This window comes from Pseudorca crassidens, chromosome 20 (assembly GCF_039906515.1).
Source record: "Pseudorca crassidens isolate mPseCra1 chromosome 20, mPseCra1.hap1, whole genome shotgun sequence".
NCBI lineage: Eukaryota > Metazoa > Chordata > Mammalia > Artiodactyla > Delphinidae > Pseudorca > Pseudorca crassidens.
The window spans coordinates 48649104-48671546 of NC_090315.1; the positions used below are offsets into that span (position 1 = coordinate 48649104).

A 22443-nucleotide genomic window follows, 5' to 3' on the forward strand; every position below is an offset into this window, starting at 1 on the left:
TTTTGTCCATGAGTCAGCCTAAACCAATCAGATTTTCTCTCCCAAGAATTTGAAATGAAAACCTAGTGTTCTTGTTTCTTATGGCTGCTGCAACAAATCACCACCAACTGTGTGGCTTCCAATGATAGAAATTTATTCTCTCACAGTCTGGAGGCCAGACGTCTGAAATCAAGGCATAGGCAGGGCCGCACTTGCTTTGGAGGCTCTGGGGGAGAATCCTTCCTTGCCTCTTCCAGTTTCTGGTGGTTGTTGGCAGTCCTTGGCTTCCTTGGCCATATCTCTTCAAGCATTGCCTTTGTGGTCTCATTGCTGTTTGCCCTTTATGTGTCTGTGTCTTCTCCTGTTCTGTCTCTTACAAGGTCAGTGGATTTAGGGTCCACCTGGGTAATTCATGATATCTTAAGACTCTTAATTACAGCTGCAAACACCCTTTTTCTAAATAAGGTAATATTTACAGGATCTGGGTTTTGGGATACAGACACATCGTTTTTGGAGCCACCATTTAACCCACCACACTTAGAGACTTAGAGATGCATGTGAACTGAGAGGATGGATACGTGGGGCACTGGGATGACTATTTTGTAAGATTTGGGTGGAAAAGTAGAGAAAGATAGGTCTACGGTAAAGGAGAAAAATGACATAGATGTAGAGAGAGAAGCAGAAACAAAGGGATGTTTGGGCCCAGAGAAAGATATGTAGACAGAGGAACCAGCCCTGCTTTGGCTTAACTTTCCACTCCTTGGTTCCTGTTGCCCAGGAAGTCCAGCCGCCCTCAGGTTCTATGACTTAGTTGAATTCTTCAACAGATTCTCCTATTTGCTTACGCTAGTCAGAGTAGATTTCTCTAATTTGCAGCCAGGAGCCTTGACAAAGGCCAAACAGCAGAAGGGAGGGGAAGTGAGTCTCAATTTTGGCAGACCTTCAGTCTTCTTAAGGCAGTGATTTATGCCACCCCACCCAACGTCAACAGGAAATTCTGATGGTGGCTACTCACAAGATGAGGCTGATTAGATTTTTTTAAATGTAAATCAGGAGAAGGTTTATTTACCTCACTGTCTCAGAGTGTGAAGAAGTAAAATTGTTTTCTTACAATAATTCCACTCTACACACTACTCACAGCACTTGAAAGAACCGTGTGTTCCTTTTTTTTTTTTTTAACATCTTTATTGGGGTATAATTGCTTTACAATGGTGTGTTAGTTTCTGCTTTACAACGAAGTGAATCAGTCATACATAAACATATGCTCCCATATGTCTTCCCTCTTGTGTCTCCCTCCCTCCCACCCTCCCCATCCCACCCCGTGTGTTCCATTTTGAGCAATGATGAAGGAGGACATTGGCCCAATGGCATTTGTCCTATGAAGCATGACTAGGATGTAAAGGGACTAGAAATCATACCACATGAGAAACTGCTTATGGCACTTAGGCAGGTTAGTCTGAAAAATGGAGAATTTAGAAGGCCATGGTGGGTGGTTTTTAAACTGGAAGGATTGTCATGTAAAAGAGAAACTATTATTGGGAGTCACATTCTGGGTTAATTCAGGAAGAGATTTCCAAAAAATTTTAACTCTTCAAAAATGGATTGGCATGATGCTTGATCTTAGGTTTGAGAAGGTGTGAGAAGTAAACATCCTAAAAAAGACTCTGAGCCCGTTGAGAGTAGGGACTGCATTTTATTTTCTGGGTGTACTCAGTACCTAACATAATGTTTAGTGCTTAGTGAGTTCTCAGTCAAAGCTTGATAAATGGGAGAATGAAGAGCAGGAGTTTCAACAGAGACTGAGTGTCTTAGTTCATTTGAGCCACTATAACAAAAACACCAGAGACTGGTGGCTTAAACAACAGACATTCATTTTTCACAGTTCTGGAGGCTGGGAAGTCCAAGATCAAGGTGCTGGCAGGTTCAGTGTCTGGTGAGAGCCCACTTCCTTTTTCATAAGGAAAGACACTTCACTGTGTGAAGACACTGGAGGAAGGGGTGAGGGAACTTGCTGAGGTCTCTTTTTACAAAGGCATTAATCCCATTCATGAAGGCTTCACCTTCATGACCTAATCACCTCTCAAAGGCCCACCTCCTAATACCATCACACTGGGGATTAGTGTATTTTGAATTTTGAGTAATGACACAAACATTCTGTCTCTAGCACTGGATGACTATTGAGAGGTGATGTCAAAAAGAAGACAGACTGAAGGATGGTGACAATATTAGCAAGAATGATAACTTTCATTTGTTAGGCCCTTGGTTTATGTTATTATCTTATCTAATCTTCAGCAATTCTGTGGGGTGGTTGCCCCTATTTTATAGATGTGGGAGCTGCATGAAACACAGAGAGGTTAAGTAGCAATCTCCACACAAGGAATAAGTTCAGAACTGGAGTCATCTCATACTAGTAAGAAAAATTACTGCTCATGTATTGAGCAACTACTATGTTCTAAGAGTTTTATACACATTGAGCTCTAAGGCTTTTTACAATGGTGAGTCGATGATTTCTGGGTATCTGCCTCTCAGCTTCTTTCCCAGGGCCCTCCTCTGCATGGGTCCCATGGACCAGGATTGCTGAGGTGGGCTTGGTGTCTTGGGGCCTTCAGGGTTACTGGCATACTTCATTCTGAAGTCTGAAGAAGTCTCTGTCTTCACAGTCTTATCTGCTCATTGACCCAATTATCTGCTCACACCTTGGAAAGGACAAGGCCCTGACCTCACCTCTCACACCCGATCCAAATGTGAGTTTCCTTGGGGGTCAGGTAGCTTAGGAATGGAGAAGTCTTCATGCTTCCTGTTAGCCTTTTTGGTTGAAGGGACATGTAAGTTAACAAAAATGATTCCTAAATTTGATCTACTTTTTAATATTATAATTAGCGTTTAGTTGGATATCCATTTCTGGATAGTTTTTGTTTGTTTGTTTTTCCCTGTGTTTGCCTGCATGCCCGTCTCTCTGGCACTGAGAACAAAGTAGGCTTCCATCATTGTGCACCAGCTGCAAATGGGCCCTGAGGGAGTAGCGGCCATGGTCACTGGCTTCAGGTCTCAGCAGCCCTGGCAAGGCCTCTGGGGACTGGGGCTTAGATGCTAGTCTTAGGTCTGAGGCTGAGATGCTGTGTGACTAGATAATCTATTTTCCTATGATAGTGTGCACTTTAATCCTTAACTTTATACATCTTCTGCTGTTCTGTACTCTTCAAGTGTAACACATGTCGCTGCCTATATTTATAGCCTGTCTCATATTTGTATGTAACTGTGGGCCGCAGTCATAAAGCAGCTTAATTTGTTTCTTCTAGTCTCTTTAAAATGTCTCTGTGGGGCAAATAGCTTTCCAGCCTCTGGGTTAACTCAGTCAGGTGCCAAGACTTTTGTGGACCCTCTTGGGTGTCAAAACACAGTCTCAATATGTTCTGTTCAAGGTGATAATCAAAACTTTTACCTTAAAATTATGGCTCCCTCCTTTTTTAGTTTGGGCCCTGCTGCAAGCAGGAAACCTGCAGTTGGGAAATGAAAGCATCATCGCTTTCTGCTTTCTTTCCTATTGTCTGCTAATTGGGTTTATTGCCAGCTGCTATACCTGTGCCCCCAGTTGGGTAACTAACTGTTTTCTGGCTCCTCTGGGATTAGATTAGGAGGAGGGAAGAGAGGAAAAGGCATTAAGGAAGTTGTTACTTGTCTGATACTGCTGTGATTAGAATACTTCCTCTTGTGGGGCACTTTCAAGAGTCAGAAAACTTACCCTCATCGCTGGGCATCTGTACCCTGCAGTTCTCTTAGTGGGGGTCAAATGCATCTCTGTTTTAGCTGGATCTTTGCTTTTCCTTGGCCCCTAGGAACCTGACAGTACCATTAGCTTCCCTGCGCTGAGGTGTCTTTGTCTCTCTTAGAAAGGATGCAGAATAACCCTAACATTTCTCAAGAGAGATCTGTAGCACCATAGAAAGCACTCATGCATTTTTTACCCTTGATAAACCCTGAGGTAAGGTGATGGGTTGTTCCCAACCAAGCAATTCTTCCTTTGCTCTGCTGTCTGCCTGCTAGTCCGCTCATGTCTTGCTCTTTAGAACAATTAGGTGGGATTCAGACACAAGCCCACTGTGTGCCCTAGTATCTTAAACTTACTGAGTGGTGCCCTCAAACTCCTATTTTTTTGGACTAGAGTTTAGGAAGTGGGGCTCACAGCTCAGGTCTCTTTGAAGAAATCCTCCTTAATCACCTACTCTTGCCTCTTTTATACACTCCATGTGTGAAAGGCTTAAGAGTTGTCTATCCTGTTTTCTTTGTAAGTTCTTGTTCTAGTTCCTCTATTTGAAATTTGCTACCTACCATGCCTCCACTGAAAAGTCTATTTTAACATCTGTAATAAGATAGCACTTGTTTAGTCAACTAGCATTAAGCTCTCACTAGACCAGTGCTGTCCAATAGAAAAATAATGCAAGCCACATACGTAATTTATGTTTTAGAAAACATATGTTTTCTAGCAGATTAAAAAAAGGAACAGTGAGATTAATTTTAATAATAATCTTATTTAATCCAATATATCCAAAATGTTGTCATTTCAACATGAAATCAGTGTTGAAAATTATTGAGATATTTTACATTCTCTTTTTGCGCAGTCTTTGAAATCCAGAGTTTATGCTTGCCCCACATTCCGATTCAGGCCAACCACATATCAAGTGGTCAGTGGTCACAGGTGTCTAGTGGCTACTGTAATAGACAGCATGGCAGTAGACTGTAAGCTCCACAGGCAAGACTGGTGTTGTCCTTGCCTTGTCATTGCTACTGTATACACCTACTACATACACCACAGTGCTTGGTATATAGTAGGTGTTCAAATTTGTGAAATTGAACTAAAATATATTAAATGAAGAAATTGTCAAGGAAATTGTTCAGCAGCTTCCCACAGCACTTAAAGTCTAAATCATTCAAGTCTGCACACATTTAGTTTGCCCACGTAGTTTGTAAGTCATTTATCCCGCAAGCATTTAAGCTCTATGAAGGCAGAGGTGTCTTTGTCTTGTCTTCACCATCTATCCCAGTTCCTAGTATTGTAAAATGAAGATTCATGTAGTCAACAGATACTTATTTAGTGTCCATGCTGGGCTAGTTATTTTAGGTGCTGGGATACCTTCTTGAACAATGTAGACACAGTCTTTGCCTTCATGGAGCTCACAGACAATAAAATGTAACAAGGACTGAGAAGGAAATAACTCGGGTTATGTGATAGGGTGTAACTAAGGGGCAGAAGAGCAAGGGAGTAGGGAGAAGTAGCCAGTCCTTCAAAGAGCTAGGGGAAGGGCCATCTGACTGTGTCTTACCACAGTCCTACAGGCTCTCTCCTTTTCAGCCATATTGGCCATTCATTTTCTCTAACACCCCATATTCATTTATTTTAACTTTCTGTTTCCTTTGCCTGTGTTGCTGTCTTCCTTGCTCTTGTATAGGTGTTGTCTTCTCATGTCTCAGCTCAAATACCATCTCCTCAGTGTGAACTTCCCTGACCATCCTTTCTAAAGGGCTCATCACCTTAGACACTCTCCATGTCCCAAATTTTGTTTATTGCCATATTCTGAAATGATCTTGTCTGTTCATCTGCTGTCTCCCACGCCATAAGGAGAGCTCTAAGAAATTAGCGACTCTGTCTTGACAGTTTCTATCTTCCAGTGGCTAGAAAAGTGTCTCTGTGGTAAATGTACGACCCATAATTAGTGATCAATAGATAATTTATTGAATGAATGAATAAAGGGTCAAGAGTTAAAGTCTTTGGGAGCTGTCTCAAGGCATTTGAATGAGGCCACAGTCTCAATGGAATCTGGGAAGAACGGCACTATTTTTTATCTTAAGTCTCTGAGAAGGAAGATGGGGGTAAATGCATACAGCAGTTATTCTTTTGGACTTTCTTGGGCATCCGGTAACCTGGTTTCTGGTTCTGGCTCCTTTAAGACTCTACAGTTATGGAGCATCCTGGGTAAATGGACATAAATTTTTGCGTGTAACTTAATGGTTCACAGACCTCCTGAAGAGGTAAAAGGACCCTTAAGTTAAAAATTCCTGTAGAAATGAGGACCCTCACAGCAACACCGGCAGAAAAATGTTAAATAAGATAATGCATGATGTATTTAAAGAACTAGGACAGGTGCCTGGTGAAGGGTGCCTTTGGGGAGAGAGGGTGTCCGAAGAATTTCTAGAAACCAAATGCTTTCCAAGTATCGCTGCCTGGCGGTTGCTATGGACGCTTGCCTTCTCCAATCATCGAGCGGCTTGCTAAGCTGTGCGGCGCTCCGTGGTTGCTGTGGCAACGGATGGCAACAGCTGTGCGACCAGGCTGCACCCGAGGAGAGCCCGCTGCTTGGAGCCGGTTGGGGAAGCCCTTGCTGCTGCGTCTGTGAGTTGGACGCGGGGTCTTGGTGGGGAACGGGGCGCGGAATGGACAGGGGCTGGGGGTTGAACGGGGTCGGGGGGTCCTCGCAGTGATTGTGGGGGTCACAATATGAGGGGCCTGGGGCCTGGCTGGGGCGTCCCCTCGTGTTCCAGCCGTTTGTCCCAGGGGTTCACCAAGTTTTCCAGATCCCATCCCTCCCCAGCCTCCTCTGGCCCTTTCTCCTCACCCCCATTAAAATAGCGGAACCTCAAATTTCTGTTCTTGGGATCCCCCAGCCAGACTACCTGTTTGGGTAGGGGCAGGCATCACCCTGGACAGAGACTTAGGAGTTCACCTTCCTTCTAACTTCTAATTAGCCGTGAGGCCTTGGGCAAGTCACTTTCTGTATTTCCTTACCAGAAAAATGGGGTGCCATGCTCCCCTCCTCTGCCTCCTCCCCTTTTTTCAGGATGACTGAGGATCAAATGCATGGCTAGTATACCCTCAGATGTGCTTTACCTGTGTGGTCTTGTTTCATAGCCACACCTGTGAAGTGACTGTGATGATTAACTGCCCTTTAGAGTTCAGCAGTCTAGGTTCAGAAAGTGTTCCATGATCAGGGCTGTTGATATGACTCTTAACCACCACCTATGCTGACCACCTGGTGTCCTGTCCTCTACGTGTGCTCACCTGTTTAACTTAGGTTTCTTGCTCCCTGCCTGTATTGGGTCTTGGCCTTTTCACTTCAGAATACTTCAACCAGTATGTATTTTATCAAGATGATTCTTTCCCCCTCTCCTTTTCTTTACTCCTTAAAGTAATTGAGATCCTACTTCATGTTTAGTAGTGACCTAGGTGTTTACAGGAAAAAAATGTTAAGACAGGATCTGTGCCCTTGATGAACTTATATAGTGGAGTCATGTTTTACTGTATTAGGTTTGGAGTCAGTCCTAACGTCAAAGTTGAACGCAGTCAAAAATATCCCTGGAAGATTCTTTAAATCACCTCTGAGCAACCTAATTCAGAAATTGAATCATTGAAAAGCTTTAATTCTGGGAACATTTAAACACATTTCACACAGTTCTAATTTATAGACCTTTCCTTTTTGTCACCATAAATTAGTGGAAGGATAAATTAATCTCTTCCATTGTGTCATTGTCATCTAAATTTTGCTGTGGCCCTCATTTCATTCTTGAGTTTCTTCCTTGAGAATGTTGACGAGGCTATCACCATTTACGTGGCTACCTGGACATCACTCTTTGCTTGGGGGGCTGTTAAAGCCTTGGAATTACTCATGCATCCTTCTCAGTCTCCCCAGTCTGCACTGGACTGACTTTTAAGCATTCTTGAAATTGACACACTAGCATTATCAGGACTACCATCTCACCTCATTCTACAGCCCACTGACTGGAACAGCAAAGACAATCACCCAACTATTTTAAAGGTTATATTTTTGTTTTTTTGATTTAGCTAAATATGAATAAACTGAAGTTCCATCATCCACATTGATGTAACTCTCTTGAGGTCTTATTGTAGAGATTGTACTTGTCCTGCATAGGCATCAACACTTGATACTATCAGCCTTTTAAAACTTTGTCTTTCTTACGGGAAAATAATGTTTACCACTTTGTTGTAATTTACATTTGCCAGCTTAGTAGTGAGATCAAGCAATTTATGATTATTGACTGTTGATAATTGATCTTCTGTGGGTTGCCTCTCTTTGCCCAGTTTAAATTTGACTGTCCTTTTTATATTGATTTGTAGGGGTATTGTACATACTGTGGGTATTGATACTTTGAGATGCTGATAATATATTGAGGTATAATTTAAATTAATATTTTCTCCCAGTATGTTCTTAGCTATTTTTAAAAAGTCAGGTTTATGAGGTGTAACTTACATACTGTAAAATTCACCTCTTTTATTTTTTTCTTCCAGTTTTATTGAGAGATAATGGACATACAGCACTATATAAGTTTAAGGTGTACAGCATAATGATTTGACTTATATACATAATTAAATGATTATCACAGTAAGTTTAGTCATCATCCATCATCTCATGTAGATACAAAATTGAAGAAATATAAAAATTTGTTTTACTTGGGATGAGAACTCAGGGTTTATTTTCTTAACAACTTTTTTTTATTAGTTATCTATTTTATACATAGTAGTATATATATGTCAATCCCAATCTCCCAATTCAACCGCTCCACCCCAGCTTTCCCCCCTTGGTGTCCATATGTTTGAACAATTTTCATATATAACATACAGCAGTGTTAATTATATTTGTCATGTTGTACATTACATCCCTGGAACTTACTTATCTTACAACTGGAAGTTTGTACCTTTTGACTACCTTCATCCAGTTCCCCCTCCCCCCACTCCTCACCTCTGGTAACCACAAATCTGATCTCTTTTTCTATGAGTTTGTTTGTTTGTTTGTTTTTGAAGTATAATTGACCTACAAACTAAACAAAGCTAGTTTAAACTAAAAAGCTTTCGCACAGTGAAGGAAACTATCAACAAAACAAAAAGGCCGCCTACAGAATGGGAGAAGATATTTGCAAATGATATGTCTGATATGGAATTAATATCAAAATATACAAAGAACTCATACAACTCAACATCAAACAAACAACCCAATTAAAAATGGGCAGAGGACCTTTTTTTTTAAATTTTTATTAGGTATAGTTGATTTACAGTGTTGTGCTAGCTTCAGGTGTACAGCAAAATGTATCTGCCATATATATACATATATCCACTCTTTTCTAGACTCTCCTCCCATATAGGCCACCACAGAGCACTGAGTAGAGTTCCATGTACTACACAGCAGGTCCCCATTAGCCATCTCTTTTATATATTGTAGTATGTACATGTCAGTCCCAATCTTTCAGTTTATCCCTTACCGCCCAGTAACCATAAGTTTATTTTCTACATCTGTAACTCTATTTCTGTTTTGTAGATACATTCCTTTGTAGCCTTTTTTTAGATTCCACATATAAGTGATACCAAAAAATGGGCAGAGGATCTGAATAGATACTTTTCCAAAATTCATCCCTTTTAGATGTACAGTTCCATGAGTTTTGAAAAATATATAGTCATGTATCCATATAAATGTATGGAATGATTCCATTAGCTGAAAAAGTTTTCTTGTTGCTGGTTGTAGTCAATCAATCCCTTTCCCCACCTCCAGCCCCTGGCAACCAATGATCTAACTCGTTTTGTGTGTTTTCCAGAATATCATATACATGGAATCATAAAATACACAGCACTTTTGTCTGGCTTGTTTTATTTAACATATTGCTTTTGAGATTTATCCATGTTGTTATATGTAACAGTAGTTCATTCCTTATTATTGCTGAGTACTCTTCAACTGAATGGATGTACCACCAGTTGATGGGCATTTGGATTGCTTCCAGTACTTGGTGATTATAAATAAATAAAGCTTCAATAAACATTCACAGACAGGTCTTTGTATCAACATATGTTATTATAATTTTTGGATAAATACCTGGGAGTGGGATTGCTAGGTTCTATGGTATGTTTACTTTTATAAGAAACTGCCACACTGTTTTCTACAGTAACTGTAGCCTTTTGCATTTCCACCAGCCTAGTATGAGAGTTTAATCTGCTCCACATCCTTGCCAGCAGGTGAGAGTTTTGTTAATTTTAGTTATTTTTGTAGATGTGTAATGGTTTCTCATTCTGTTTCAAATTTGCATTTCCCTGATGACTAATGATGTTGAACAACATGAGCTTATGGATTATTCTATCTCTTTGGTGGTGAAGTTTCTGTTCATATCTTTTGCCCATGTCTTATTCAGTTGTCTTCTTATTGAGTTGCCTTTTGGAGTCAAAAGTTTTAAATTTTGATGAAGTCCAGTTTATTATTTTTTTCTCTTATGGATTATGCTATCTAGAATTCTTTGCCTAACCCAAGGTAAAGAATTTACCGCAGATTTTCTTCTATGTTTTCTTCTTGGAATTTTATAGATTTAGTTTCACATTTTATTTCACATTTTGTGTATGAGCAAACTTAGAATTATTCGGGGGAAGGCATATCAATACCTCTGGCTTGTGTGTGAGAATGATTCATGTAATCACAAAGTAGAGGGGAAGTTATTATTTCTTATTAATTAGTGGTATAGTTTCACAAGCTTCAAAATAGCTTTGAGAATGTTTTTCCACGTTAACATCAAAAATATTTAGAAGATGAAAACTCATCAGAAGCCCACATAGCCTGTGAGTATTGAAACCATGTTTTAACTGGTACACTTAGGGATCCGTGTAGAGTAGAGATGCTTGACCCTGGGTTTATATTTATGTTTAGATTTTAGATTTTATGCTTATGTTCATCTTTTGAGGGACAGTGTTCATAGCTTTTAACTGATTCCCAATGGGACTTGGACCTCAAAGGTTAAAGATCACTGGTTTAGGACAGCACATTTCAGAATGCAGGGCACTGTGATACGCTCCATCACAGTTGCTGTTGTTAAAAGTGAAGAAACAGCCGTTTCCTGAGGGCAGTTTCTTTCTCTCACATAATTTCTCACAAGATCTATTTCCTCATTAACACTGCAGAGGCACTTAGCATTTGGCTGTTCTTCATATAAAACACCTTGCAAGGGGGAACTAGGCTTGCAATAAGGCAAAAATCATGGATTTGTGTTGGGCAGAGCATAAGTGAGGAATTGGCATATCACAAAATGCCTCTACTGCAATTTAATTTTAAAAGCTGTGCAGTCAGGCTTTTTACATCTTTGAGGATTTAAATTGCTTTAGTAACGTTATGATCTCACTGCATCTGTCTTGTTTTATTTCTTTAAACTACTATTGTAAGTCCAAGTTAAAAAACTTTGCCTAATTCTGTGTTCTGTACTATGTTGTTGATGCTTGTTTTTATTTTAAACAATCCACCCATGTTTGCGGCAATGGCTTTGAAAAATCCTTAATTAGAATAAATTTCAAGGTTAAGCTATTTTTATTCATGCCTCAGAACAATTACCAATACTTGTGGCTTTTAAAATAATAACAGTGTGGTAAGCATATTTCAAAACCAAGAAGGCAGAAATTTGTGTTTATGAAAGCCAAAAAATTAGTCTTGCAATACTTTGGAATGTCCCTGGTAATTAATTATAGGTGATGTCTATTATATGAAACCTCAAAGATTTTAGCAGGAGGTAGAAAACAGGAGCCTTAGGTATTTCATTTCTGATATACCCTGTCACTCTCAGAGGGAATTAAAGTTTAATAAAAAAGGAATAACAGAGAAATGTAATCTAAGAATACTAATTAATAACTTTAGCTCCACCAGAATGAGATTCTGTAATAAATGGTAGGCTGTCAGTTGCTAAATCATGAAATATTGCAGACAGGAAAAAGGCGACATACCCTTTCACAACATGGCTTGTTATGTTAAAACTGTTAGTGGTAGGGAAGTTTTGTACTTGTTAATCTTTTTTTTTTTGCATCGCTGTTTGTAATTACAATTACACAGATGGTTCCTAAAAAGATAGTGTGTTCTTAGCAATTAAAATCATGGCAAGCAGCTTTTCCTCTTCCCCAACATACAATTAAACTGAATAGAATCACACACTCTGTGGGTTCCTCAGAGAAAAGGTTCTGTGCAGATTCAAGTAGATTAGCATTCTCTTCCCCAGCCCTGACAGCTTGACCCCTGCAAACTGAGAACATTAAAGCTGGCAGAGAACTTCCAAACTTGGGTTTTAGGAAGTAGTTACCCCTCTCTGCCTTCTTCCCAAGTCCTATTCTTGCCATATGGGGATTAATAGAACACGTTTTTAAATGGGATCTTTGGAACAACCTCTAACAACCATTGGATGTGTTGTTTCCAATATGGTTTTCTAAATTCTGGGAGCTCAGCTAGCCCATGAAATTCCTCAAGGGCACAGGATAATTTGTCCTTTTTTTCTTTGCCAGACAACTAATGTTGACGTTTGCTTGTGGAAAAAAAAATTCTCTCATTTCAGAGTTTTTAATCTAAAGAATGTAGAATTTACTTTGGGTTCTAGGGAAACCAAATTCTACCTTATTTAAGATCCCTTTTACAACAAATTAACTTGAGAAGATTTTTCAGCAAGGAGTCAGCACCCCATGATATATTTCACTAGTTGATATATGGCTTTGTGGCCAGTGTCCCTTCCTTGACCCAGACCTCAGCAGTGTTAATGGGTCTCCTCTAGAGCAGTGGGGTTGGAGCCCGTGGTGGTCTGCTCACAGATGAAACCTTGGAAATACGTGTTTTGTTTGCAAGAGCATAAATACACCCAAGTATACTTTGAATGATTTTTAGGTACAGGCTTTTGTGCCCACAAGTAAGCAGTTATTTGCTGGTATAATTAACCATCTGCACCTTATTATGAGGGTGCAGCTGGCTAATTATGCCCAGCGCCTGTAGGGCAGGTTAAACTTCTCATCTGCATAAGAAGTGGATTTGCAGTAAAGGACACTGACCTTTATAAATGAGTCCCTAAATTTAACCAGTTCAGTTTGAGGTCACCACTCATGGATTTTTGTTTTGTTTTGTTTCGCTTAGAAGAGAAACTTATGTATGGGTAATGATGTTTCTATTTGTAAAGTAATGAATACAGAGCCATAGGACAGACATATTATTATGAGTCAGGGACAAATGATATCCCTGCTGAGTTCAAATTATTTTGGTTTCTCATTTTGGAAAAGTCGTACATCAGTGTGGATTTAGTATTCATGAACTTGTATGAATGACAACTTGGACCATCATTGAGACTTCAAATGGGGTAATTTGTGTATGAACCATTTCAAAATCATTTTCAGCAATAGTTCATTATTCTTGTGACTTATTGGATGGATTGTTTGAGACAATAGCAGAATACTGGAGAGCACAATCTAACATATCAGTGTTGGTTAAATTCACAGTCAATGCCAATTAACCATGTGTGAAGTAGGTCTGCTCTGGTGAATCTTCCCACATGTGTTTGTCCCAAATTGTCTTTAATCTACTCTTACTCTTGAAAGATACTTTTGCTGGTTATAGAATTAAAAGATGGCGTTTTTTTCTTTCAGAATTAATAGATGGCAGTTTTTTCTTCCAACACATTTGAATGCATCATTCTACCATTTTCTGTCTTCCATTATATTGAGAAATTAGCTCTCAATCGAACCATGGCTCCTTTGAAGATAATGTCTTTTTTATTGGCCTTTTTAATGATTTATCTGTTTATTTTTGGTTTTCTTTACCATCTCTAAGATGAGTCTAGGTATGGATTTTTCCCCCATCTGTCAAGCTTGGGATTTGTTGGACTTCTTGAATCTATATATTGTTCTTTTTCAACATTTCAGTAAAATTCTCAGCTGTCGTTTTTTAGATATTGCCTCTGGCTCACCTCTTTTCTCTCAGGGCTCCAGTGACATCAGATCTCTCTCCTCTCTCTCTTAAGTCACTTGTATACCCAAGAAATTTCTAAATTTTGTTACTGTATCTTTCATTGCTAGATGTTCTATTTGGATCTTTCGAAATCTTCTATACAACTTCCCCCTTACAACATTCTGTTCTTAAAAATTTCCGGGGGAGGAGCTTCAAGATGGTGGAAGAGTAAGACGTGTAGGTCACCTTCCTCCCCACAAATACATCAGAAATACATCTACATGTGGAACAACTCCTACAGAACACCTACTGAACGCTGGCAGAAGACCTCAGACCTCCCTAAAGGCAAGAAACTCCCCCACGTACCTGGGTAGGGCAAAAGAAAAAAGAAAAATCAGAGACAAAAGAATAGGGACGGGACCTGCACCAGTGGGAGGGAGCTGTGAAGGAGGAAAGGTTTCCACACACTAGGAAGCCCCTACGTGGGCGGAGACTGCCGGTGGCGGAGGGGGGAAGCTTCGGAGCCACGGAGGAGAGCGCATCCACAGGGGTGCGGAATGCAAATCGGAGAGATTCCTGCACAGAGGATCCGTGCCAACCAGCACTTACCAGTCCAAGAGGCTTGTCTGCTCACCCGCCGGGGCGGGTGGGGGCTGGGAGCTGAGGCTCCGGCTTCTTCACAGGTCAGACCCCAGGGAGAGGACTGGGGTTGGCTGCGTGAACACAGCCTGAAGGGGACCAGTGTGCCACAGCTAGCGGGGAGGGAGTCCGGGAAAAGGTCTGGAACTGCCGAAGAGGCAAGAGACCTTTTCTTCCCTCTTTGTTTCCTGGTACGCAAGGAGAGGGGATTAAGAGCGCCACTTAAAGGAGCTCCAGAGATGGGCGCGAGCCGCGGCTATCAGCGCGGACCCCAGAGACGGGCATGAGACGCTACGGCTGCTGCTGCAACCAAAAAGAAGCCTGTGTGCAAGCACACATCACTGTCCACACCTCCCCTCCCGGGAGCCTGTGCAGCCCGCCACTGCCAGGGTCCTGTGATCCAGGGACAACTTCCCCGGCAGAACGCACGGCGCGCCTCAGGCTGGTGCAATGTCATTCTGGGCTCTGCTGCCGCAGGCTCGCCCCACACTCCGTACCCCTCCCTCCCCCAGCCTGAGTGAGCCAGAGCCCCCGAATCAGCAGCTTCTTTAACCCCGTCCTGTCTGAGCGAAAAACAGACGCCCTCCAGCGACCTACACGCAGAGGCGGGGCCAAATCCAAAGCTGAGCCCCTGGGAGCTGTGAGAACAAAGAAGAGAAAGAGAAATCTCTCCCAGCAGCCTCAGAAGCAGCAGATTAAAGCTACACAATCAACTTGATGTACCCTGCATCTGTGGAATACATGAATAGACAAAGAATCATCCCAAATTGAGGAGGTGGACTTTGAGAGCAAGATTTATGATTTTTTCCCCTTTTTCTCTTTTTGTGAGCGTGTATGCGTATGCTTCTGGGTGTGATTTTGTCTGTATAGGTTTGCTTTTACCATTTGTCCTAGGGTTCTGTCCGTTTTTTTTTGTTTTGTTTTTCTTTTTTAGTATAGTTTTCAGTGCTTGTTATCATTGGTGAATTTGTTTTTTGGTTTGGTTGTTCTTTCTTTTTTTTAATTACTTAAAAAATTTTTTAATAATTATTTTTTGTTTTTTATTTTAATAACTTTTTATTTTATTTTATCTTTTTCTTTCTTTCTTTCTTTACTCCCTTTTATTTTGAGCTGTGTGGATGACAGGCTCTTGGTGCTCCAGCCAGGCGTCAGGGCTGTGCCTCTGAGATAGGAGAGCCAAGTTCAGGACATTGGTCCACCAGAGACCTCCCAGCTCCACGTAATATCAAATGGCAAAAATCTCCCAGAGATCTCCATCTCAAAGCCAAGACCCAGCTCCACTCAACGACTAGCAAGCTACAGTGCTGGACACCCTATGCCAAACAACTGGCAAGACAGGAACACAGCCCCATCCATTAGCAGAGAGGCTGCCTAAAATCATAATAAGGCCACAGACACCCCAAAACACACCACCAGACGCCGTCCTGCCCACCAGAAAGACAAGATCCAGCCTTATCGACCAGAACACAGGCACTAGTTCCCTCCACCAGGAAGCCTACACAACCCATTGAACTAACCTTAGCCACTGGGGGCAGAAACCAAAAACAACGGGAACCACACACCTGCAGCCTGCAAAAAGGAGACCCCAAACACAGTAAGTTAAGCAAAATGAGAAGACAGAGAAACACACTGCAGATGAAGGAGCAAGGTAAAAACCCACCAGACCAAACAAATGAAGAGGAAATAGGCAGTCTACCTGAAAAAGAATTCAGAGTAATGATAGTAAAGATGATCCAAAATCTTGGAAATAGAATGGAGAAAATACAAGGAACGTTTAAAAAGGACCTAGAAGAACTAAAGAGCAAACAAACAATGACGGACAACACAATAAATGAAATTAAAAATTCTCTAGAAGGAATCAATAGCAGAATAACTGAGACAGAAGAACGGATAAGTGACCTGGAAGATAAAATAGTGGAAATAACTACCACAGAGAAGAATAAAGAACAAAGAATGAAAAGACTTGAGGACAGTCTCACAGACCTCTGGGACGATATTAAATGCACCAACATTCGAATTATAGGGGTCCCAGAAGAAGAAGAGAAAAAGAAAGGGACTGAGAAAATATTTATAGAGATTATAGTTGAAAGCTTCCCTAATATGGGAAAGGAAATAGTTAATCAAGTCCAGGAAGCACAGAGTGTTCCATACAGGATAAATCCAAGGAGAAACACACCGAGACACATGTTAATCAAACTATCAAAAGTTAAATACAATGAAAAAATATTAAAAGCAGCAAGGGAAAAACAACAAATAACATACAAGGAATCCCCATGAAGTTAACAGCTGATCTTTCAGCAGAAACTCTGCAAGCCAGAAGGGAGTGGCAGGATATATTTAAAGTGATGAAAGGGAAAAACCTACAACCAAGATAACTATCCAGCAAGGATCTCATTCAAATTTGATGGAGAAATTAAAAGCTTTACAGGCAAGCAAAAGCTAAGAGAATTCACAACCGAACCAGCTTTACAACAAATGCTAAAGAACTTCTCTAGGCATGCAACACAAGAGAAGGAAAAGACCTACAGTGACAAACTCAAAACAATTAAGAAAATGGTATTAGGAACATACATATCGATAATTACCTTAAATGTAAATGGATTAAATGCTCCAACCAAAAGACATAGACTTGCTTGAATGGATACATAAACAAGAGCCGTATATATGCTGCCTACAAAACACCAACTTCAGACCTAGGGACACATACAGACTGAAAGTGAGGGTATGGGAAAAGATATTCCATGCAAATGGAAATCAAAAGAAAGCTGGAGTAGCAATTCTCCTATCAGACAAAATAGACTTTAAAACAAAGACTATTACAAGAGACAAAGACACTACATAATGATCAACGGATCAATCCAAGAAGAAGATATAACAATTGTACATATTTATGCACCCAACATAGGAGCACCTCAATACATAAGGCAGATACTAACAGCCATAAAACGGGAAATCGACAGTAACACAATCATAGTAGGGGACTTTAACACCCCACTTTCACCAATGGACAGATCATCCAAAATGAAAATAAATAAGGAAACACAAGCTTTAAATGATACATTAAACAAGATGGGCTTAATTGATGTTTATAGGACATTCCATCCCAAAACAACAGAATACACTTTCTTCTCAAGTGCTCATGGAACATTCTCCAGGATAGATCATATCTTGGGTCACAAATCAAGCCTTGGTAAATTTAAGAAAATTAAAATCATGTCAAATATCTTTTCTGACCACAACACCATGAGACTAGATATCAATTACAGGAGAAAATCTGTAGAAAATACAAACACATGGGGGCTAAACAATACACTACTTAATAACCAAGAGATCACTGAAGAAATCAAAGAGGAAATCAAAAAATACCTGGAAAGAAATAACAGTGAAAACATGACAACCCAAAACTTATGGGCTGCAGCAAAAGCTGTTCTAAGAGAGCAGTTTATAGCAATACAATCGTACCTTAAGAAACAAGAAACATCTCAAATAAACAACCTAACCTTATACCTAAAGCAATTAGAGAGAGAAGAAAAAAATAACCCCAAAGTTAGAAGAAGGAAAGAAATCATAAAAATCAGATCAGAAATAACTGAAAAAGAAACGAAGGAAACAATAGCAAAATTCAATAAAACTAAAAGCTGGTTCTTTGAGAAGATAAGCAAAATTAATAAACCATTAGCTGGACTCATCAGGAAAAAAAGGGAGAATACTCAAATCAATAGAATTAGAAACGAAAAAGGGGAGGTAGCAACTGACACTGCAGAAATTCAAAGGATCATGAGAGATTACTACAAGCAGCTCTATGCCAATAAAATGGACAACATGGAAGAAATGGACAAATTCTTAGAAATACAGAGACTTCCAAGACCGAACCAGGAAGAAACAGACAATATGAACAGACCAATCAGAAGCACTGAAATTGACACTGTGATTAAAAATCTTCCAGCAAACAAAAGCCCAGGACCAGATGGCTTCATAGGCGAATTCTATTAGACATTTAGAGAAGAGCTAACACCTATCCTTCTAAAACTCTTCCAAAATATAGCAGAGTGAGGAACACTCCCAAACTCATTGTACGAGGCCACCATCACCCTGATACCAAAACCAGACAAGGATGTCACAAAAAAAAAAACTATAGGCCAATATCACTGATGAACATAGATGCAAAAATCCTCAACAGAATATTAGCAAACAGAATCCAACAGCACATGAAAAGGATCATACACCATGATCAAGGGGGGTTTATCTCAGGAATGCAAGGATTCTTCAGTATACGCAAATCAATCAATGTGACACACCGTATTAACAAGTTGAAGTAGAAAAACCATATGATCATCTCAATAGATGCAGAGAAAGCTTTCAACAAAATTCAACACCCATTTATGATAAAAACCCTGCAAAAAGTAGGCATAGAGGGAACTATCCTCAACCTAATAAAGACCATATATGACAAACCCACAGCCAACATCGTCTTCAATGGTGAAAAACTGAAACCATTTCCACTAAGATCAGGAACAAGACAAGGTTGCCCACTCTCACCACTATTATTCAACATAGTTTTGGAAATTTTAGCCACAGCAATCAGAGAAGAACAAGAAATAAAAGGAATCCAAATCAGAAAAGAAGAAGTAAAGCTGTCACTGTTTGCAGATGACATGATACTATACATAGAGAATCCTAAAGATGCTACCAGAAAACTACTAGAGCTAATCAATGAATTTGGTAAAGAAGCAGGGTACAAAATTAATGCACAGAAATGTCTTGCATTCCTATACAGTAATGATGAAAAATCTGAAAGTGAAATTAAGAAAACACTCCCATTTACCATTACAACAAAAAGAATAAAATATCTAGGAATAAACCTACCTAAGGAGACAAAAGACCTGTATGCAGAAAACTATAAGACACTGATGAAAGAAAGATGATACAAATAGATGGAGAGATATACCATGTTCTTGGATTGGAAGAATCAACATTGTGAAAATGACTCTACTACCCAAAGCAATCTACAGATTCAATGCAATCCCTGTCAAACTACCACTGGCATTTTTCACAGAACTACAACAAAAAGTTTCACAATTTGTATGGAAACACAAAAGACCCCAAATAGCCAAAGCAATCTTGAGAAAGAAAAATGGAGCTGGGGGATTCAGGCTTCTGGACTTCAGACTATACTACAATGCTACAGTAATCAAGACAGTATGGTACTGGCACAAAAACAGAAATATAGATCAATGGAACAGGATAGAGAGCCCAGAGATAAACCCACTCACATATGGTCACCTTATCTTTGATAAAGGAGACAAGAATATACAATGTAGAAAAGACAGTCTCTTCAATAAGTGGTGCTGGGAAAACTGGACAGCTACATGTAAAGGAATGAAATTAGAACACTCCCTAAAACCATACACAAAAATAAATGCAAAATGGATTAAAGACCTAAATGTAAGGCCAGACACTATAAAACTCTTAGAGGAAAACATAGGAAGAACACTCTATGATATAAATCACAGCAAGATCCTTTTTGACCCACCTCCTAGAGAAATGGAAATAAAAACAAAAATAAACAAATGGGACCTAATGAAACTTAAAAGCTTTTGCACAGCAAAGGAAACCATAAACAAAATGAAAAGACAACCCTCAGAATGGGAGAAAGTATTTGCAAATGAAGCAACTGACAAAGGATTAATCTCCAGAATTTACAAGCAGCTCATGCAGCTCAATATGAAAAAAACAACCCAATCCAAAAATGGGCAGAAGACCTAAATAGACATTTCTCCAAAGAAGATATACAGATTGCCAACAAACACGTGAAAGGATGCGCAACATCATTAATCATTAGAGAAATGCAAATCAAAACTACAATGTGATATCATCTCCCACCGGTCAGAATGGCCATCATCAAAAAATCTATAAACAATAAATTCTGGAGAGGGTGTGGAGAAAAGGAAACCCTCATACACTGTTGGTGGAAATGTAAATTGATACAGCCTCTATGGAGAACAGTACGGAGGCTCCTTGAAAAGCTAAAAACAGAACTACCATACGACCCAGCAATCCCACTACTGAGCATATACCCTGAGAAAACCATAATTCAAAAAGAGTCATGTACCACAATATTCATTGCAGCTCTGTTTACAATAGCCAGGAATTGGAAGCAAGCAATGTGTCCATTGACAGATGAATAGATAAAGAAGATGTGGCACATATATAGAATGGAATATTACTCAGCCATAAAAAGAAACAAAATTGAGTTATTTGTAGTGAGGTGGATGGACCTAGAGTCTGTCATACAGAGTGAAGTTGGATCTAGAGTCTGTTATACAGAGTGAAGTAAGTCAGAAAGAGAAAAACAAATGCCATATGCTAGCACATGTATATGGAATCTAAAAGAAAAAAAAATGGTCATGAAGAACCTAGGGGCAAGACAGGAATAAAGACGAAGACCTCCTAGAGAATGGACTTGAGGATACGGGGAGAGGGAAGGGTAAGCTGGGACAAAGTGAGAGAGTGGCACAGACATATATACACTACCAAATGTAAAATAGCTAGCTAGTGGGAAGCAGTCGCATAGCACAGGGAGATCAGCTCGGTGCTTTGTGACCAGCTAGAAGGATGGGATAGGGAGGATGGGAGGGAGGGAGACACAAGAGGGAAGATATATGGGGATATATGTATATGTATAACTGATTCACTTTGTTATAAAGCAGAAACTAACACACCATTCTAAAGCAGTTATACGCCAATAAAAATGTAAAAAAAATATTTCCGAATCCAAAGAAAACTCGAAATAATAGTACCTAAATATCCTTTACTTAGAGTCATCAGTTGTTAACATTCTGCCGCATTTGCTTTTGATTCATTTTTTTTCTCCTCTGTCTCTTTTTTTAAAACTACTTGGGAGCAAGTTTATAACTTCCGGAAGAGAGAGATCATGACACTGCTCCTTTAAATACATTAGCAGGTATTTCCTAAGAAGAAGAACATTCTTTCACATAATCACAGTATTGTTTTCACAGTCCATAAACATAAAATTGTTACAGTATTATCTAATATATTCCATATTCATATTTCCCCCAGTTTTCAATAATGCACCTTGTTGTTTGTTTTTTTTTTAAGTTAAATTCAGGATCCAGTCAAGGATCATATGCTTCATTGAATTTTTAAGCTTTGTAGTCTCCTTTAGTGTAGAACACTTCCCTTGACATTTTGCGGGGGTTTTGTTGATTTTTGCTTTTCAGGACATTAACGTTTTTGAAGTGTCTGTTTTTACAGAATTGCTGTATCATTTTTTTAAAATTTATTTTTATTTATTTATTTTTGGCTGTGTTGGGCCTTTGTTGCTGCGTGCGGGCTTTTCTCTAGTTGTGGCGGGCGGGGGCTGCTCTTCGTTGTGGTGCGCGGGCGTCTCATTGCAGTGGCTTCTCTTGTTGCAGAGCATGGGCTCTAGGCACGCGGGCTTCAATAGTTGTGGCACATGGGCTCAGTAGTTGTGGCTCGCAGGCTCTAGAGCACAGGCTCAGTAGTTGTGGCGCACGGGCTTAGTTGCTTCGCAGCATGTGGGATCTTCCTGGACCAGAGCTTGAACCCGTGTCCCCTGCATTGGCAGGCAGATTCTTAACCACTGCACCACCTGGGAAAGCCGCTGTATCATTTTTCGTTATAGATTCCTGTGTCCTGAAGAGATCTTCAAGCTTATCTGTTAGTACTTCAAACCCAGTAAGCATAGTTGTTTTATAGTCTGTATCCATTAAGTCCCCTCTATGAAATCTTTGATGATCTTTCTCCTGTCTGTAGTTTCTGTTAATTTTGCTCATGGTGTCTTGTTTTCTTGTGTGTTTGCTTGTTTTTGTTCCTCATTATCCTTGAAATATTATTTGTAGGGATTTTTATTTTTTGAGGTCTGGTGGGGTGGTGCCTTACTCCATAGTAGATTTATATTTGCTTCTGCCAGACACCTCAGGATTTGTTAGTCTGGGACTAAAGTAAACGTAGCTCATGGCTTGAAGTTCTGTAGATGGTTTAAGTGGTAGGGAACTGGGCTGCAAATCTGAGTCAGAAGTGACCCCACCTTTTGGGGTATTTTTTCCCCCTTCTTTTT

The 22443-nt window shown here is 39.9% G+C and overlaps 1 protein-coding gene across 1 annotated transcript in view; it reads left to right on the forward strand.

Moving 5' to 3' along the window:
- HYDIN (HYDIN axonemal central pair apparatus protein) overlaps positions 1–22443 on the forward strand; it is a 433808-nt gene that overhangs the window by 44443 nt on the left and 366922 nt on the right. The gene's annotated exons all lie outside the window — the stretch shown is intronic.